Source organism: Plectropomus leopardus, chromosome 15 (genome assembly GCF_008729295.1).
Source record: "Plectropomus leopardus isolate mb chromosome 15, YSFRI_Pleo_2.0, whole genome shotgun sequence".
NCBI lineage: Eukaryota > Metazoa > Chordata > Actinopteri > Perciformes > Serranidae > Plectropomus > Plectropomus leopardus.
The window spans coordinates 15,001,775-15,022,309 of NC_056477.1; the positions used below are offsets into that span (position 1 = coordinate 15,001,775).

The 20,535-nt window shown below is 40.6% G+C and overlaps 1 protein-coding gene across 1 annotated transcript in view; it reads right to left on the reverse strand.

Annotated features, from left to right (window-relative positions):
* Nucleotides 1-20,535, reverse strand: part of tet1 (tet methylcytosine dioxygenase 1) — a 37,526-nt gene that overhangs the window by 13,341 nt on the left and 3,650 nt on the right. The window lies entirely within an intron of this gene.

Genomic DNA, 20,535 nt, shown 5'->3' on the forward strand with positions numbered 1-20,535 from the left:
ATGAATACAATGAAACACCGGGTAAGCGATGATATACAAATGGTCCTGGGGGGTGAAGTGCAGACAGACATAACCATAACTCCATAAACAGGAATACAATCAACTAATATGGGGAGAAATCAAGGTTAAGGCAATTTTATCAAGGCTTTGAGGATGGTCTTTCTGCTAGAAAATTATGGATTACTAGTTCTATTTTTTAGAAAGTGAAAGGACAAAAATGCAAACCATTTCTAATTTAAAAAAAATCTAGTTTAAACAAGGTGTTTCTGAACTGAATCTGTAAAAGCCTCCTTTATTTTTCATCCTCTTGAGTGGGCATATGATGAACTGAAGTCAAGTAAAGCTGCTCCTTATTTTAGGATTTAACCCCGCATCACATTAAGTACTAAACCCTTCAGCAATGGAAGACTGATTAAAAATGTTGCAGCGTGACAAAGTAAAAAAAAAAAACTGCATCATGTGCCAAGACTCAGCTGACAAAAAGGCCTTAAACTCATTGCAGGAGCGGAAAGATATGTGTGCATTACTGTGAGCTGTGTGTATTGTATGTTTGTGTGTGTGAGGCGGCCCATTTCCCCTCTAATGAACTAGCGCAACTGCAGGGTAGCAGCAGATCCGCTTTTTATCACTGTTTACCTGGCATAAACACCCATTAAACTCCATCACTGCCTCTGTTAAAATGCATTTTACAGCAGGAGATGTACACTCCAAGCTGACAGATCAAGAGTGAGCAGCACTTCAATATAAACCAGACTCCTGTGAACCCACAGACCAAATAGAAAACACTTTTTCAGTTGCATGTGCTATTCAACTTTTTTCTCTCTATTTTCATCAGATATGGGGGCTAGGGTTGTTCTGAGACATCCTGGATAAAATGGCAACAGTGTGTTTGGCTTTCAAGCGTGTACAGTGAAAACAGAGTTGAGCCTTGTGACATCCCACATGTGATGGCTGCTGAGCGAGGGCATGACCTGTCATTCGTGAGGAGTAAGGCACTGAAAATAAGAGATGAAGTCAGTCTTTCAGAGCTAAATGCATTCAATTAAAGATGGAAAATAAAAGGTGTCAAAGGCAGAGCTGAGGTCTAAGAGGATTAATACGGAGCAATCTCCTGCATTGGGAGTTCAAAGAGTGTTGCTGGTAGCCTGGAGGAGCTCTGTTGCTGTGCGCCGTCAGAGAGAAGTATTGGTTAAATCTACTTCTCAAAATCCATTATTAAGAATGAGGATTGGCATGCAATCTTTTTAGTTTTATTACATATCATATAATCATTTTTTATGCTGTACTGTATTTCTAATACAGATTTGACACCTAAGAAGGTGCTATGCAAATTTTGTTGCATATAGTGTTTTAATACAGATATAGTCCCAAAATGAAAAGCAAGATTTTTTAGTCAAGAAATGAGAGTGAAGATTGCAGAAATGTGGTATGTGTTCAAGCTGTTATGACAGTAGAAGCCAATGTTATTGGAAATCGGAATTGCCAAAAAAATCCATGAAACATGTTGTGTTAGACGGAAGACCTTGTTCTTGAATTGTGTGGGACTGGCACTGGTAAACCTCTGTGTTTACCAATGATGGCTGAGATAGCTGAAAATGTTTGTCATATTTAACTTCACTGAAGCTGTGCTAGAAATATGTCACCATGGCACCGCTCTGTGCATGTTCTTAGCCAGTTATCTGCAGGAATGCAAGGCACACTGCCAAAAGCTCTTTATCATAACAATGTTAAAGAGGTCCAAGGGGATTTAAAGTAAAAAAATCTCAAAGATAGTAATTTAAATATTTCTCTGTTAAGTCACTATCTATCGCAGAAAAAAGGCCTACGGGCCACTGATAAAAGTAATACAATATTTATGTATTTACAGTATTATGACTACAGTGTTAAGGGTAACATTTGTGGAAAAATGCAATTTACTGCTAATGCAAACCAAATATTTTCCTGCTGCTGCAGCTTCACATTTGTTGTTGAAGCACCAGTTGACTTTTATTTTGAAGTAGTCACAGGAAATGCAAACTGTCTCTTCAAAAAAAGATGGTCATTTCTGGCATTTGTTGACAGCAGAACAGTTAATAATTTTGCAGGAGGTTATCTTATTATTAACAGTCAGGAACAGCCACAGTGAGCTTTGAGATGACAAACTGCAGGCGACATGCTGCACACCTCTAATTTAGCGAGGTAACCAACTTCAATCATTCTCACTCACTCAGGGTCAAATTTTGGAGAAAGGCACAACGTACCTTTATAACTACAAATCATATTCCAGACATAAGGGAAAACGCTTGTTTGTTATTACAGACCCTGGAAAAAAATCCTATTATCTTTTTTATTTTTCAGTCAAAATGAAATCAGAAAACTACCATTTCCACTTAAATCATGACTCATATTACAATTGCAATATCTATCAAAATAAACACAACATATTTTTTTTATGTATGCGCTCTACCGCTGACTCATGCGTGTGAAGTGTAGACTCAGATCACAGTTGCTCACAGAAAGATTGAAAAATCCCAATTATTGTCTGACTTTGTTATTAAAACAACAATGATTTGTTTTGGTGCCCAAATACTCTGTGACCTTTTGTATTAAACTGCATTTGCAGTTACCGCCTGTAACTACATGTGTCATGAAATCAACCAGAAGTGAAATCTCCTGATTTAACTTTCAGTAGAAGTTGAACTGTTGTTTGACAATGCAAGAAAGAGTTGCAGTGACCATAGAGCTGTTACTATGCAGGATTTTCTAAATCCCAAGTATAGATCCATACAGAATTAATCCCTCTTAATCGTTGCTTGTGATCCACTTGAAGTATGTGGTGGTGTATTTTTCTGCCAAGACTCTGCCATCTACCTGATTTTTCTTATATCCTTTTTTTTTTCTGTGTTCGGGACATTTATGGGCGTGTATCCCCTCAGCACTCAGGTCAGGTTAGGGCTTACGTAGTGCTGAAAAAGCGCAACTATAGTGAAGAAACGAAAGTTACTTTCACTTTTGCTGGTGAGTGTGTTTACAAACAGTAACCAGATATCCTGCTTAGTATACTTTTTAGAAAATGTTGATATTGGACATGATCAGTGTGGTTGAGCCGATTTATAACCAAGTCTTTCCACTGATGTGGTATTCCTGATCCCTTTCTAATCCTTTGCGCTTTCTCCCCAGTCCACTGCACTCACTGTGGCTGTCAGGACCATGCTGTACTACTAGAACCACGCTGCTGATGCAACAGATAGCTGGAGCTCAGGCTGAGGCAATACTGAAGCTGCCGATGCAACGGGGTGAGATATTCAGTCCACACAGCATGTGGAAATGGGCCACCGCGACGTTCAAATGAGCGAGTGTGAGGGAGAGTGAAAAAGATTGGAAGCGGGGAGAGGGAGAGAGGGGGGAAAAGGCAGTGTGTCTGTCACAATAAACTGCTTTCAATGACAAAGCAGCTCTGGCCAGCTTCCAGCACTGCACCAGACACACGCGTGTCTCCATGCATGTGTATGCGTGTGCATCCATTTGTGCATCCAAGTGCTCAGGATCCGAAGCTGACATCAAAGTACGGCCCCCTGCTTTTAATTATGCTACATTTAGCCTTGTGATAACAAAACAGCCTAACGCAGGATGTAAATGCAGAGTCATGTGCACTCATTTAGCTGCCGGCTCTCTGGAGAGAGCTGGGTCTGTGATGCATTCAGGGCTGTGTCTTTGTGTTGTGCTTGTTGTGTCTGCCTCAGGGTGTCTAAAGTCACTCACAAGGTGCTGTACTGTTTTAAATGCAAACACAGTCTTCATCTTTTGGGTTAGACAAACACGTACGCAACTGCTGTGCCTGTCAAAGCTTTGAAAATCAACAAATCATACGTATGAGTAACTACAAACACGTTCAGAGACCTAACCTAGCAACAGAAGTGTAACCGTCACTTGAATCCCCCTTGAAACCCCTTCTCTCTCTCTCTCTCTCTCTCTGGGTCTCCAAGGAAGTTCAAAGGAGCAGCTATTCTTCTCTTGACAACACAGCCATACAAACACACTCGCATATACAAGTAAACTTGTTTCCTCCAACAAATAAGAGTGCTCTGAATTCATGAAATACATTTTGAGTAATTTTCAGCTCTTTTTCACTTTGCTGTTGTGCAGAAATCACACACAATTGGAATCTTCACCTCACAGCGCTCTTATAAACAATACACAGAAAAAGCATGCTTCCTTCCTGGCTGAGTGTAAGTAGTGGTTTGTGTGTGTGTTTCTCTGCACGCGTGAGAATTTCCCTCATTCATTGAGTGAGCGTTTCCTGCCTGAGCTGAGCTCAATGTCACATAGTTTGCACACTAAACATTAAAAAGAGACAAACAAGGCCTCATAACTGGCAATAAACCTCATGAACTTGAACAAACTGCCTCCCGATTTAAATTAGAGCTTAATTAACTGTTAAATTACTCAGATTAAGACAACATCAGCAACAGAAGCACCTTTACTACAAACCGCACAATAATAATACCATTACTACTGCAGCCAAACAAGAGGAGCCTGCCAAATTACAAGTTACGACCCACTGCTTACAACCACTCAGAAAACAGCAGGTGCAGAAATATGGCTGTCCAAACCACTGCAAGAGAAAAAAGGGGAAGCAAAGAGGCTCTTCATACAGTATAAAGACATGCAGTGAGGACAGAGAAAAGGGGCGTCTGTCACTGTGGAAACTGACCTCTTTATTGCTGACTTTGTTGTCACATCCTTTAAACACACCTGGAAGAGACAAGCCAAACACTCACACACAGAAGCCCAGGTCCTCAGTGGAACAATAACAACACCAGCTTCCAAATAAAGCGCTCCAATCAGCTAAATCCAGGGTGGCAGAGAGAGGAGGACAACCTCTAGACACTCCACTGTAGCTGACCCATCTGCAGCAAGACAATAGACCCCGGGGTGAGCACTCCGGCTGCCTTTACCTTGTCTGTCCTCGGAGGAAGCCCCTCCGGTTTAGGCAGCATATCCCTAAAAGGTATTGGTGGCCATCTTGCTTTGCCTTCCTTCAGCCTCAAAAGAAAACGCTGGCTACAGTAGCCGTGAGCAGGGCAAGCTCCTGGGTGTCATGACTAGGGCGACTGTGAGCCGCTGTAGCAAAGTGCTGCAACAGCAGACGCACACACACCCGCCGCACACACACAGACATATAGACACGCACACACATACGGGATGCCTTTCGGAGACGCAGACAGAGCCTCATCAGCCAATGGCGTGAGGACCTTAGCGGCTTGTAAATTATCTTCCATGCCTAGACTCTCCTAAACAAAGGATCCCCTATGTGGGCTTTTTACTCCAGCCCTACACACAGGGATCGGTGGCAAGCTGTGGAACAGACACCGCACACATGCTGGATCTGGATCACAGGAAAACAACTCCATCACGGCTGAGATATTAACCCCTGAAGCCTTCATCACTGCTCTTGGGCTCTTTGTGATCTTCACTGAATTCTTCCTCCCACTGCTCACACAATTAATTCATCAATTGATGAGTCGACTAATGGGCAGAAAAATTGAAATGGCAAACCATAAAAATGATCTATTCCCTTTTTTAAAAAAAAATTTGAATATAATCTGATGAAAAATTGACTCATTTCTTAAAGGAGCAGAGTGAAAGATTTAGGGGGATTTTGTGGTGTCTCACGGTGAGGATTGCAGATTCCAACCAGCTGAAACTAAAAGGTTAGGATTTCCAATGGGTTTATTGTTCATAAGTGTTTTCCCAGGCGCTGAATCATCCGAAGAGATCTCCTCCTCTCATAAACAGACCAGGTGATAAAAAAAACGGTAAAAACACAGAATCAAGCAGTTTAAAGTTACAAATCATTGTTTCTCAGATGCTGTTTGACAGAGACGGGTCCACTGGCTCAGCACCTGCTTAGGTGTATTCACCTTAAGATCCAGATGTTCAGGATCATCAAATTATCCACAGAGGTCTCTTTCTCTCCCAGACATATGAAGTGATTTAAACAGGTAAAACACTGAATAAAGCAGTTTCACTTGTCAAAACTTCTTTTTTTTTCTCCAAAGCTCTTTTGCCGAGGGGCTGTGAATTACAGTAGCTGAAACAAAAACACGAGTCGCCCTATCTAGAGCCAGTGTTTGTTTTGTCTTTGGACTACTGTAGAAACATGGCGGTGCAACATGGCGGCCTCCGTGGATGAGGATCTACTCTCTATGTAAATATAAACTGCTCATTTTAAGGTAACAAATAAACAACAGTTCTTATTTCTAGGTGATCATGTACCAAAGAAAACATCTTTATTATATTATATTCAATTTCTGCCAATAAATCTCCCTAAATCGTGCACACTGGATCTTTAATATCAAGAAAAAATGTCAAACATTTGCTGCTCCAACCTTATCACATGCTTCTTTTGCCTTCTTTATATGAATGTAAACGGCATATCTTTGGGTTTCAGGCTGTTGGTCGGATAAAATTAACAGTTTAAAGACTTAGTGGGCATGTGGGAAATGTTGAGGATCAGTATTTAGCATTTTCTGACATTTTATAGATAAAACAATTTGTCAGCTAATTTAAAAAAATCATTTTAAAATGAATTTTTCATGGAAATAAGGTTACTGGTTTCTGTTATTTAAACATACACTTATGGCTAAAGGATGGTCATTTGGACTCTTTGATCTGCAGAGAAAAGCTGAAAATTGTGTTCAAATTCTCATGAGTAACTGTCTTAAGCAGCATCACATGACACTGGCAGGTTTGCAAATAGAAGCACGTGCTTGTGTGTACGTCTCCCTTCGGCTCAAACTACTGCCCCATTTATAAGCCACAGACACACACAGTTCGAAGCATGTTTTATCATGCAATGCCATTTTAACGGCTACAAACAGCGGTGTCCGTGTGGCAGCATGATTTTCTGCAGCATGTCCTAATTCCCACATGATCTAAAGACTATGTGCAGGAAAGAGGATGTTCACAGCATCCATACCGTCTCAGCAGCCCTTCCCCTCATTCTCTCTCATACACCCCCAAAGCCATTTTCTCTTTCTCAACAATTCCCCCAGGAAAAGCTGTGGCTGGTTAGAGAAAAAACAAGCAGAAGACAAAGAGAGAAAAATGTTATGAAAGAATAAAGCACTCCCCCTTTAAAGGCAACCATGTAGCCAAGACGCTGAGGTCAAACCAGGACAAGGAAACATGAAGGCAGCGCGAGCCAGTGCCTGTCGGTAACACTCTGGGAGCCGACCTCACCCGTGTGTTTGATTGTAGAAGCAGAGAGCGTGCAGCTTAATCCAGACACAACAATGAAAACTATATCGGTGCAGTGTCCATGCAATTAACATGCAAATATTAAGTTAAAAAAAATTAAATAATGCACCAGCATGTCATGGTCGAGAATGAAGTCATTATTGAGGGGTTTAGCAGTGTCACAATCTGAAGAGGTTTTTGTAAGCATGTTACACCCAATTGGCCTGGATTATAGTGAAGATAACACATAATCAAATGTGTTTATAAAAGCGATAGGTTGACAACACTACCACATGTAACTGCTTATATATGAACATTTAACATTTCGCTGACTAGTCTTAAACACTGCGGTGCAAATTTTAAACATTTGTTTTTATCACACAGCAGAGCTCAACAGTCAGTCAGGCAGTTAGATGCTTTAACTTATCATAGTCAAACTCCTGCATGCTGTGGCTTCATGCATATGAGGTCTCACGGCAAACATTTTCAAAGCCAGTGCTTTGGAACAATGCCAGACAGTTAATGTATTTTATTTATTTATGGTGATGGCTGCTGGCTGCAGTTGTTTTTCCTCTCATTATTTTGATTTATTATGCAGAACGGTTAACAAACAGGATATGTTCAGATGTCATATCCTCTGCTAAGTGTCCGCAGGTAGCTGATCATTGTGTACATTTATGAGGGCACAATTAGCATCAATCATTCAACTTAAGTCGTTTCCCCCCCCAACTGTAATAATGACAGGTTCCCTGACGGTAAAACAAACACAAATGTAGACTAAACACTTGAAATATACACAAGGCATGTCTGTGGTGTGCTGGAGTAAGCTAAGTCCCCACAAATAATATTTCCCATGCACTTTCAGTAACAGAAAACCTCAGTCCACATTACCACAACATATTATCAGCTATTTTAATCACAATGTGGATCAGTTTCTGCAGACTGAGAATCTTAGAATTCGCATAGCCTACCCATATGGACATACGGAAGCTTTTAGAGAAGTTTGACTCTGAACTGGACATAATAAACTTGCATGGACACTTGCAAAATCAAAGTGTATGCACATGAGAGCATTTCACCATCCTATACCTGCCAAAAATATGCATAATTCAGTATTTCACCCCTATAACTCGAGAACAATTTCCTGACTTACAGTAATGGATGTACTGGACCCACCATACATCTGGACAGGTTTATAATGGTGAATAGTTTATGACATTTTTCATGCCTACCAAATTGGGCAAGGCCATATCTGAGTTCAACAAGACATTTTCAGATTCTCTGTGGCAGTTACGGCTGAGCTCTCCTCTGAATGGGAATGTCTTGGGTCGTCGGACAGGTTTAACATTTGTGTCAAAGTTTGCAAACTACTAGACCGTCAAACAGGTTTCACCACCTTAAACAATGAAGCAAGCTTGAAGATGCACACCTACCAACTGCTACCATTTAACTGCCATGTGCTGCTGAAGAGTGCCAGACAATATGATAGTATGGACTTTACACTAAATCTTAAACCATACAATTCAGCAGCTAGATGAAATTAAATTATACATATAAAAATTGACTTCTTTATGGTATGGTCTGTAAAGAAAAGAGAACAGAAACATTCTTTGGTTTTACCTCTGGCTGTGACATGAGTTTAAACAACAACCCTCAACTCAACTCAACTCAACCTTTTGGCTCTGCTTCTCTAATATGACTAATACTAAGACAAGTATTAAAATGCAGATAAACTATTTTGTTAATCCACAATGCTAAACTACCTTTATGACATTATAATGTTTAAAAACATGCACATCATACTGTAGTTCATGTCTTAGTATAAAAATTTAGAGTTTAAAGATATACTCCGCAGGATTTTTCTCAAAAAAAAAACCCCATCACATTCTCCCTGCCACTTTGTCAGTGGACCTACATGTCTATCTATGACGTTCTAGGTACCCTTCTAGGATCAGTTTTGTATGCAAATGCATGTTGTGTCAATTTACACTTGTTACATACACAGTGTCATTTCAAAACAAATTTCCATTTTCACAGAAAATGTTCAGTTTCCACTAGTTCAATGTATACAGTCTCCTTTCAAAATAAACTTTAACTTTCAACGTTTTTACGTTTACTTCCTTAAGTTTAGGTAAGCAAAATACGGTCAAGTTTAGGAAAAAACCCCATCATGGTTTGCCTTACAAATAACAAATGTAATGTAACATCACTTGACATACGTCACATGACATACGTTGCTAGCATAAGATGCTACACCACTAGCACACAACGCTTTGATTAGAGTAACTTCATTGACTTTTGGTTTCACATCAGAAATTAACAGCCATATCCTGGATAAAAGACCAGCATTTGTTTGACCCATCCACCTCCCCTCTCTCCATCCCTGTGCAGACTGTTTGCTCTCTATTCTACAGCAGATGCTCAGAGTGTCAAAACACGCAGCTTCCCAGTGCGTCTCATACCACCGCTAAAGGGTGTCTCGGTATCTGTTGCTGAGGGCTACTGGCCAGGTGTGAAACTGGGTTGCAAAAGCATTATATAGACTCATACACAAGTAATCCCACAGTCATCACTTGAACCACGAGAAGTGCGTGACTGTGCATTCATTTTTAAGAGATTCTGGCCTCAGCCTATGTTTTCTTATTTTCATCTGATTTTCACATTTATTTCATTAAGACTTTGTCAAAAAGGTAGAGACTAGGTACCAAACGCTAAGAAGCATGCATCCAATAGAAAGAAAAGACAGACAGCACTGGAAAAAAACAAACAAACAAAACAAAAAAAACAAACAAACAAAACAAAAAAAACAACAACCAACCAACCAACAACTTCTGCAGAGTAAACCTTTAATGTTCCTCTCTGGTTCTCTGCCTTCATAACAGTCCTCCTCCTGCAGCCACTCCATTCCTGCATCCGAAAATACTCCACAACTACAAACAACATTGCACCGCACCCTTAATTTTCAGCTCTTTAAGTGTCCCATATGTTTTTTTTCCCTTTAACGAGCTACCCAGCTCTCGTTAGGAACAAGTAGTCGGGACATTAATCACCTTAAGCTACAGTGCACGAGCAAGCGAGGTAAAAAAGTTGTTCTGCACCGTGGTCGTAAACTGTCGTTGACACATCTGGAGGCTGACCCACTGGACACTGGCCCAGTGATGGAGCTGTGCCAAGTGCAATTGTTGCCAATAGTTGTCATTACTGCCATTGCTATTGACGCTGATGTAAATTTGTCTCTCATTTGCATGAAAAACGTACAGATCTTCGATGAAGGGCAGTAATTTCAAGTCGTTTCCCCCTCTTTTTCTCCTTTATTTGAGTTAAGACTATAACCTTCAGTAAAGATAACAGTGGTAATAGAGGTAAAAACCACAAGACAATGGGAAAACATTACTCTGTGCTTGGACTTGTCCCCATGCTGCTCATCTAGTTCACTCATGCACAACTTCTCACACAATCACACAGACTCAAACACCTATTTGCACAGGTCAAAGCCCAAAAAACCAACACACAGACACACACAAACGTTTTGAGACTAAGAATAAGCAGCTCTAATCTATATGCAAACACCGACATTAGCATTTGGATCCTCTGAAGCCAAACTAAAGCAGTTTGAAAGCCGATTTTCCTTGAAGAAAACCTTGAAACCATAAAGTCAGTGTTACCTGAGAGGAGGCAGCAGTATGGCTCACATTCAGCAGACCCCAGAGGCCGCTCACAGATCACACAATCACCTTTTCCAAAAGAACATCTGTGCACTCAAGACTTTGACTAAATGTCTGCACTATAGCTTTCTGCACTCTCTTCCACATGCTCTCCGCATCCTAAGCCAACACACACAGATACCAATGCATGTTTGTAGCTCTCACACTTCCTGTATGGATAGTTTGAAGCCCATGGGTGAGGCTATTTTAAGGACACAATGGATTCACATTCAAAATTCCATTTAACACACATAAACACAGAGTGTGTTATGTAACATACTACAGTCCTGCTTTTGGAAGGAAATGTGCACCATTCAATACCACACCCTAAACCCACATGGACTCAATTTAAGGGCTGACAGTGGTTGGTCAGCATGAGAGGACGGCAGGTCACTCCAAATCTCACACCTCCGGCCTGGCCAGGAGAGGAGAGATGAATTTTAAAACCTGTAAGCATCAACAGCATGTCATCTTTCATCTAGTTCCTGTACTATCCATGCGTGTGCCTGCTGATTGTGGTCAGTATGTATAGGACAGACATACCACAAACATACAATAGCCATGTTTCCATTAAGGCCCTCTCTACATGTACATAGATATTTTGAAAATTGTTATTTTCCACAATAAAACTGAGTTTTGGGTCACTTAAAATTAGATTTTGGAAAACACCATTTAAGTTGCAGATTTTTCAAAACTCTGGTTACTTTGTGTCTGTGTGGACATGAGAAACGGAGAAACAATAATGTCATCTCCTCAATTCGCACGTGACCACTGTTGCTCTGTATGACGACCATACGCCAGAAACAGCAACAACAATAGTGAACCACCTGTTAGTTTAGGTTTTGTCAGCGTTACTTGGTCTGATGACTGCTTCACCCTTAAATTATTGTGGCACCACTTCATGGACGAACATCTGCTGCACCGAATGTTATTAGCCGTTATTAGCTGTTATTAGCTTCCAAAGTTTAAGTTTGGCCAAAAATGACCGATGGATGATTTTGATCATCAGGCCTGGTTGAACCAGTAGATGGTTTTGATTTTTAGTGTGGGATTGTTGTTGATGAAGAATGGAATACAATTCTTCTTGTGTTTAGAGCACCATTTGTATCTTTGGTAAGTGGCAGAACTTTATCTTTGAGTATGCTTCTTCATCCTTACATCTATGGCGCATAAACGTTGATCAGATTTCAGTAGTCTGTACACTTTACTTCCTTGCAACAAGGGGAGACTGCAGAAGACCCCTCACAATGGCAGGCGTTTAGAGTTGTTTTTGCACTCTAGTGCGGAAGAAGTCATTTTGTAAAATCAAGGTTGTGGTGACAGATTTTTTTCTTAGAATCGACGGGGAAACTATCAGTTTCAGAATTATTTGTATACGTGTAGACAGTGTCTAACTTGTCAAGCAATCTTAAGCAAACTTTTAAAATGTTGCAAAAAAGAAACGCTGAGGTGAACGGTGGGAGTGAATAAACCAGGCTCCACGAGGCATTGTTTTGTCTTAAATTGGGGGTATAAGCTACATTGTACACATGACTGTAATCTGCCAGTAAACAGAGTAGAGGTAGAAATGCAACAAATCAGCTTGGCCATTTACCCATCTACAAGAAAAACACAAAAAAGTCTTCAAGAATGTCTTTTGATTTGATATGAATTGTTTCTGATACACAGAAAGATACCAACAGAGAAAACAGATAAACAGTCATGTGAGTTAAATGCCCTCTACGTCACAACTTATTCAGCAAGGCATCCCGTTTATTGCATCAACTCTTTTTTTTGTGTGTGTGATATTTCGAAATGCACCAAAAATAGGTCAATGGAAACAAGGCTAATGAAGTCTTCACTCTTATCTTAATTCTGTAGTGTTGTGTTTGAGACTTGCTATGACGTTTATAGCAAAGTTTTTCACCTTGGGGAGGACAGCAGAGGAAGGTGAGCGGGTCCACGAGTTTATGTAAACACTTACACACAAGCACACACACACACTGACCCAAATACACACAAACACTATGCAGGCAGGGCAGCATGGGGCCCCCAGATCCCCTCACAATGAGACAGGAAAAGGCTTACTTAAGTTTGCGCAAGTACAACATGCTGAGTCGGCATGTTGGCCATATGACTGCACGTGTGTGTGCCTGCACTCACCCACACAAATATGTGTGTGCAGACAGATGCATGCAAACTGCAGTGGTGCATTAAAGAGCAGCTGCAGATACTGTACAGAGACAGAGAGGGCTGAGAGGATAATGAAAGGGACAAAGGAATAAAAAAAAGCTAACAAATTATATCCATTGCAATGCAGTGCATGGTGTACCAGGGTGGAGGAATAATGATTTTTTTTATCCTCCTCAGGTGTATTAGCTATATGGTAAGTCAGGCAGGTCAGGTTGATGCATGAATAAGCTCTGGTCTCTCCAGAAGGAGGCCATTGTGTGCCCTTGGTTGGATTTGAGTGGCATTTCTTTTGGGGGGCAAAGTGAGGATTTCTTTTCACCCCGAGAAACCAAGTGGCACGACTTCAAAGCTTATCCAGGGACTTAGAGCCTTACAACAGTCAGGACACAGCAAAAACTCACAGATGCAAAGAACCTAAGAGGGCTCAGGAGAGGCGCATTATCAGTATCAGAGTTTAACTCTGCAAATAACACGCTAAATAGTAAACATAATAAAATACTAAAACACGTGTTTATACAACTTTTTACATTGTTGAGGAGACAGAATTGCTGCTGAGCCGCTACAGCTTAATATAAATTACATCAAACCCAGTGGAGTCCCCCATCATTAAATCAGTATCTCTGACTGGATGCAAGCCTTCATCCTGGCACAGCCTGGGCCATACATCTGCTCTGATGTATAGTGGGCTCGAGCCAAATAACTGAGCCCCAAATCACATAAAACAGACATTTCCCCTTGTCCACAGAGCTTTTTTCTGGGCCACTACCCAAGCCCTGCAGCTATTAAAGATAACTACCTCACAGGGTTGTTTTAAATTTAATTGGCTTGGACCAGGTTAACAGAAAATACAAAGCAGCCCTAATCAGAGGCAAGCTAATGTACTAAAATGTGTGTCTGTGCAGAGGAAGAGGGGGAAGTCAGAGGAGAGAGAGTGGGCTCAAATACAACGCAATCTGCTTGGTCATAATGAGTTGGCTCCAGTAAAATGTTGGCAGTGTCTCTGACATTTCACGAAACCTTCCTCGCTACCTCGGCCCCCTTCTGTCCCACACATTTACGTAATGTGAAAGGAAAAAGGAGAAAGTGTGGATGTGCATCTGTCCTTCAGCTCATTGCCAGAGTGCCCACATGCATATGTGGGAGAACCTGCACTCGATTTTGTGAAAGGAGAGTGACACACCAAACCCACCATGGCTTCGGAAATAAGTTTGAAGAGTTTTGGCAAATGAACACTTAGCGCCACTGCTGACAATTTTCTACAAGGTTTGTTACTTTCCAGGCTGCCAGTTGTTCCATTTCAATGCAGCATTATATCAACTTGAAGAAACCTGGAACTTGTTTTGAATATATGATGCATGAGTGAGCATCATATTTACTTTAATAATTGTTTCAACATGTTATTACTGTAGATCAGTGCAGATGAAATCAATCTGTACTTGTAATTGTATGTTAAGAGGTTTGATTTTTTGCTTTTTCTGTAATGAAAGGTTTATATTCTCTAGATATATTCTCTAGTTTGACTCTTCAACTCAGTTTCATAAAATTAGATTAAAGATCTTGCAATATGTGCGTAACCCCTTTATAGTCATAGGATACACAGCCCTATAACACGGTTCAACAAATATAATCAAAGTGTGTTAAAAAAAATATAAACAGTGCATAAAGAGAATCCGAAACAAAATATGGCTCATGTTATTTTCCTCCTAATGATAAAAGGTCTGATCACAGTTAATTAGCATAAAAAACAAATGCAGTGACCTCACTGAATGATTTGATTTATGGAGATAATGCAGACAACCTGCCATGTTTAAGGCGTTCGTCTGTTTCAGTCGGCCGCAGCTTGCTGCTGACCCACAATGAGCCGGACAATCTGAGTAGTTTAACCTAATTACCTGGATACAGGTTACCGAGTTCACAGCCTTAAACCCAGTGCGTGTCTTCTGGTTATCTCCACTAATCCTCCTTACGACCCTGAGAATACTCCATCAGACAACCGTGGCAGGTCAAAGGTCAGCGCCAGACAATGAGGTCGCCATGACAACCGCCCGTGCTGAAGACTTCCAATTGTGTGTATGTGTGTGTGAGAGAGGGGGAAGAGACGCTCAGACCTGACAGGAGCGTCTGCTGGGACAAATCACTCTTGCTTTAAATTAAACTGGCTCCATTTGAGAACAATGAGGGGGTTTTGCTGCTTGATGGCCTGATGTACAAGCTGTAAAAAAAACATCATGCACACATATACAGCCATGTGCCTAAAAAAAAACCCTTGACACAAATACAGGTAAGAATCATGCACATGCACACGTATGCACGCAGCTTTGAATATCTGTTACAAAGCAAATAGTCACCGTTAGGTGCTGCAGGCTGCCTGTCCTCCCTACCAGAGTGCTGTCTGAGGGATCGGCAAGTGTTTTCCTAATACATGTGTTATCTCAGCTGGGCTACTCCTCTGGCAGATGCATTGCAGCAGAAAAAAGAGTGGAAGGAGTGCAGAAGATAAATTAGTTTGCAGGAGGAGCTGGGCGCTGAGTTGGCAAGCTGACTGGAAGTGTGCAGGCTACTATTTGCAAAAAGTATACAGTAGTGTCCACCTGCAGCTGTATTGTGCTGAGCTGAATGCTCCCTTTGCTATGTAATTATGGTGCACCTCAAACTTACCCAAAGTGTACCTCACCAGGAGCATGGTCTTGATAAATGCACTCAAGGGTACTCAAGGGCATTCACAGATAATACTATCTGTGAGTGCTGTCTTTTGCATTTGTCTCAGGCAAGTCAAATATAGGGCTGCACTGAATACTTTGAAGCTTCATACGTAACGCTGACATTCGAATTCCAAGTCAACATTGGAATCCTATTTTTTTTGCACGTCTTCTCATTCTGTTTAAACCTTTCTGCACAGCTGGAGAAAACAGTTAGGCTATACTATTATCAGTGGTATTGTATTATTTGTAGAATTAGACTCCTGTGGTGATTAATTGTTATAGACTTGTGAGATCCAAACATTTCCAATGTTGCTTTGTAAAGTCCATACGTCAAAATATATTTTAAAAAAAGACAGATGTAATCATTTCCAGAATCCACAAGATGTCAAATATTCTGCTTCAATCCGTATTTGTTGGTGTTTGGCCTTTCAAAAACAACATTTTTACTGCAATTAAAAAAATACAGATTTCTGCTTGCTGCACACAAAGGGAAGTACACTTCTGTATGGACAGCATCATAAATCATATTCATTCATTGATAAAGAAGGTTGATAAAATAAAAAAAAAAACTCACTGAATCTAACAATTCACATTATTTAAATTGCTGTGAGTTGTTTAAGTATTATTTTTATTCTCTTTTACGGTGATAACATCATAAAACATATTATAAATGCAGTCATTCTAAGCTACATTTTTAAATCGACAAAGATGCTTTGAATGTTAAAAAAAAAAAAAAGACATTTGTTTCAGCCCTAGCCCCATCAATTATACCATATACATGGTTTGGACAAAATGCAAAGCAAAGTCATTTGAAATGCCCAAAAAGTAACATGTTGCTTTTGTTTTTTTGGCAAAGAAAAGTATTTCTTTAGAAGTCTGACTAGGCATCAAGTATCACAATGTAATACTGGAAAATGAAGTAGAAGCACAACACATGGTGGTATTACAAACTTAAATGTCAAATACAGTATCAGCTGATTACAACAGAAATGATAAGATCTGCAAAAATGTCAACATCATGCATCCCTTATTCATGATTTTCATTTCGTATTCAAGAGCTTGTGCCACTTTCAGTCAAAGAGCTGCCAGCACTGACTGACTGTGGGGCAACTGTTTACATGATGTAGATGTGTGCTGTTATGTATTGGTCTGTACTATTTTGCTGAGATGTTTATGTTGAAAAAATCATCTATGAGTGCTGACATCTCTCTTGTTAGTCCTAAAAAAAGTCAGCCAGTTATGCAGCCTGCAGCTCTAAACATGTCCAGACTGTTTCAGTCAAATTCACTCTACAAATACTGGAGCTTTGCACTCTATGAACTCCAGTATTTTGTTTCTGGTGTGTGCATGCATGTGTGTTCAGGTCAGGCAACGCAGCGAGCCCTGTCCTCAATGCCCAATACAAGGCGAGGCCACGAGGGGGCCATCAAGCCTGAGTGAAACCAGACATTTTTAAAAGGAAAGTGCAAGCTCACTCTTTTTCTTTACAAACACACAAACCCTGAAATCTCACAGGTTTCCTTTTTCAAAAGTTTTTTTTGTGTTTTTTTTATTTATTTTGTCTTCATATATATATATATATATATATTAGCCTTATACTGTTCAATCTGTGTTCTGTTTTGTGTTAAGTAGCTCACAATGGTAAAACTAGAAACAGAAACCACATGCCACAACATGAACTCCTCTTTGGCCTCTGCTCTTTTTTTCACAATTTCATTGGAAGGGTGTGTGAGCTTGATCAGCAAGACTGACCGGCAAGCGTTAACTCAGACTATAAGCAAAAATAAAGCGCATACTCACAATAAAATTTCTTGAGTGTCATATTTAAATACAAGGGAAGAGTTTAGGTCTCTCACCCTGGATCTAGAATTAAGTAAAGGATGGATTTGGGGATTTGACCTGCAGCTTATCATGATGATAGCTGTCCTGGCAGTGCCTGGTGCAGACACTTGGTGCAGGCTCCACCTCTGCAGTTCCATAGTATCTAACAAAAACCTGTTCCCAAGCCACAAACACTGGCATTACTATATATGTGCCAATGTGATGTCAGTTAGGAGAAATGGGGAAACAACAACTGGCTCTGTTGCTTGAATGTGAGTGGATCTGCAGTTGTGCCATCTTATCTTCAGTGTCACTCAGTCCAGCAGCAAGCATGTGTCGCACAGATATAAAATGCCGAAAGTCAACCACATGCTATGTCAATGTGTGACTCTAGGTAATATAAACACACACACACACACACACACACACACACACACACACACACACACATATACACATTCACACACTGACCCACATTTTAAGGGTATTTCAAACAATATGTCTATAAATCTGTGATCTTTTCCTCCCCTCCGTCACACTTACACAGAAATACTGCACAAAGGTCTTCACAACTAATACAGCAGGTGTTATATAACTAGCCCTAATCTGCTACTGCCACTGCTATGACTCTGAGGGCTATGCCTGTGCATGTATGCACGCTTGCAGACGCAAGACTGTACGGCCACATGGACCCTCACTCACAGTTGTTCACACAGTGCCCTCCCCCAGCCACATGGACACCACTGAACTATGTACATGGTTATGCAGCTCTGGAAGCCAGCTGCTGTAAGGATCTCTTATTCTCACGTACCAAAGTGATTGAGAGTATGTCTGTTCTGTCCCTACATAAAATGGTTATAGATAAACATAATCAGACATGCTTTTAGCTGACAACTTATATGGACAATTTATTACAATTTTATAAAGCTGCATGCACAAATTTAATTATTTGACCCTTAATAAAGGAGCTCAATCTGACATTCACAGCATATCTATGATTCAGAGTCTGAGCCGTGATTGCCTGCACAAGGCTCTGAGTTTGTGGCTAGCAGCTAATGGTGCTAACAGCACAGTTCTAACAACTGCAACAGTGCTAACAGAGCTAATGGTGGATAGGTGTTACACTTTTGCAACAACGCTGTCCCACCACCAGGGGCTGGAACAGGGTTTATCAGCGGTAACCACCAAACAAGCTCAGCACAGAGCAGCAGCGATTATCTAGTCATGAAATACAAATGCAGGGACTCACCTGCACTAACATGCATGCAAATTCAGAACGGCTACCACAGCAAAAAACGGAGAAGCTCAGATTACAACACTCAGAGGGAGCATGACTTCATTCTCTGCTTAAGACACCATTACTCCACTATATCTTTACATTAGCAAATAGATGATTGCTGCTATATTAATGCTCATAATGCTGTATAGAACACCTTTAACCCAAGGTGACAACCCCAGTGTCCTGATAAAATATTGCTTTTGCCAAACAGTTTTCTTCTTACACATGCTGCATGCACAGTGCAACTTTAAACTTTATTGGAGTCATTTTTCCGGGAACTTGATGAAACTAAGTCTAACATTGAATAGCTTTTTGGCTCTGTTTTGGTCTTAAACAGGGTTTTTTTTTCTGTGTAGTGTTCTTCTGGGGACCAAAACATTCCCAGATTTTGCTAAAGGAGTTCTAGTGTCAGAAAAAAAGTATTGTTGCACATTTACGACCGGTTGTTAGTATAGTTTGCTTGTTTACTATATTACTTGAATGCCCCTGTCACACCGAACGTCCCACAGAGCCCATTCAGAATTTAAAACTTTTTGTGTGGAAAATAAAGCAAACTGTCGAATACTTGTATTGAGCTGCCAAATGTGAATCAACTGGCATAATTCTGCATTGGATACAGTACTCAGACTTAATACATTTTTCTGTCTGCCACTTGGTGCTGGGCTTTCAAGTAAAATAATTTTTCAAAGCCTGTTTGCTGAAAACTGCTGCATGCTGCAGCTGGAGACTTGGTTAAGTGAGGTAAGACTTAACCATACAACATATATGACAGACATCAAAACAAGAAAGAGGCTAAAAATGTTGGTAGAGCAGCAGAGGTAGTTACCAGTTCTCTACATTCATGGTACGATTGGTCCTTTAAGTATTGCAGCTTTGATAAAAAGTGGAGAAACACAAAGTAAATAGCAAAACAGACACTAAAGTCACTAATAACTAATGTGTTTTTTTGGCCGCTTGGGGGCAGACGAAATAACTGAACACAACATTGACGTATGATCCCCTTTTCAGATGATATGTAAAACCCAATAACAAACAGTTACTTATTTACATATCAAGCAGTTACAGAGCAGCATTATCATTAATTTGGAGTTAAATGAACGTCTAATATTTGCTCTCTTTTAGCTTTGTCTTTAGCCTCCATGAACATCTGAGGGAAGTATCGGCCCATTAGCTGCTAAATGCTTCACTATATGTTCACCAGCTGGCTGCTGACTGTCACTGTCTGCTGTTTGGTGTTGTGCAGGTAGTTTACAGTGGGTTTTAAGGCTCTTTCGCCGAGAAAAAATCCTCTCTCAATAGTGTTGTGGGTGTTCATTGTCGTACTGTGTTCTAAAATATGCATTCACAATGCCATTCTGTGCCACTGTGCAAAAACATCCGGCTCAAATTGGCCCTAATTACATACCCATCCACACACACAAGCATGCACATACACACACTGTCACCATGTGCAACCCATAAAATTGCTTATTCTCTTGCTTGCAACATAGATGGTACATACACACACACACATACACACATACACACATACACACACACACACACACACACACACACAAAAAGACACATACTCCAAGCACGTGCTGCACTGTTGCCGGTCAGGTGACAGTGCCTTCCCCTCTAGCACTGGGCATCA